This window comes from Arvicanthis niloticus, chromosome 5, assembly GCF_011762505.2.
Source record: "Arvicanthis niloticus isolate mArvNil1 chromosome 5, mArvNil1.pat.X, whole genome shotgun sequence".
NCBI lineage: Eukaryota > Metazoa > Chordata > Mammalia > Rodentia > Muridae > Arvicanthis > Arvicanthis niloticus.
The window spans coordinates 51,623,452-51,624,381 of record NC_047662.1 but is presented as its reverse complement, the minus strand read 5'-3'; the positions used below and the strand labels follow the sequence as shown (position 1 = coordinate 51,624,381).

Sequence of the window (930 nt, the reverse complement as noted above, 5' to 3'; positions counted from 1 at the left end):
TTTTGAGGCCAGCCTGGGCTACCTCTTACTGAAGAGAAAGGCTGGGAAAGCGCTCTTATGAGTAGATTGTGAATAGTATCTAAACTCAGATTCTCCACTGAGAAGTGCTGGCAGCCTCTGACCACGTGACTTTCCCCTAGTCCTCAGCATGGAATGTTACTGCTCTTCTACCTTAGGTTCAGACAAGTAGCAGGAAGTACATAGAACAGGAACCAGCAGTTGCTCATCTGAGATCATCTCTGACACTGTTAGCTGATACACTCTCGGACAGGTCATTTTGGTCCCCTTGGAAATGAATCCTAACATACCCATTGAAAGAAAGAGTTTAAGGGTTGGAGCAATCGTGCAGTGGTTAAGAGCACTAGTTGCTCTTGTAGAAGACTCTGGTTCAGTTCCCAGCACCCACATGGTACCCATAACCATCCATTCTCTAGTTCTATGCCCTCTTCTGACTTCTATGGGCATTAGGCATGCACATGCTGCACATATATACATGCGGACAAAACATTCATACATATACAATAAACCAAAATAATCTTTAAAGGCATATATACATACACACACATATATATGCATATATGTATATATTTATATATGTATATGTGTATATATGTATATGTGTGTATATGTATATTATATATGCACATAATATATAATACATATTAGAATTGGGGTAGATGAATGATTTTTCAGTTGTGCTAAGAAATATGAAAAAGGGGAAGTCATATGAATAGGTAGGAACCCTCTGATTTCTAGGAGAGTAGCTGTCCTTAAGTCTATTCTGCATATTAAGTTTCAGAGATGGTTCTGGCATGAGTCAACCCAAGGCTTTACAAAGCCTGAACACTGCAGCTTGACCAAATACTAAGCGCTGTTGTGCGTCAAATACTGGGACCCTGTTCTCTACCCAGGTGCATTCCGATACCTCAG

At 40.4% G+C, this 930-nt stretch overlaps 1 pseudogene; it reads right to left on the bottom strand.

Annotated features, from left to right (window-relative positions):
• LOC117708718 (non-structural maintenance of chromosomes element 1 homolog pseudogene) overlaps window positions 1-276 on the bottom strand; it is a 4,947-nt pseudogene extending 4,671 nt beyond the window's left edge.
• Window positions 277-930: the final 654 nt, after the last annotated feature.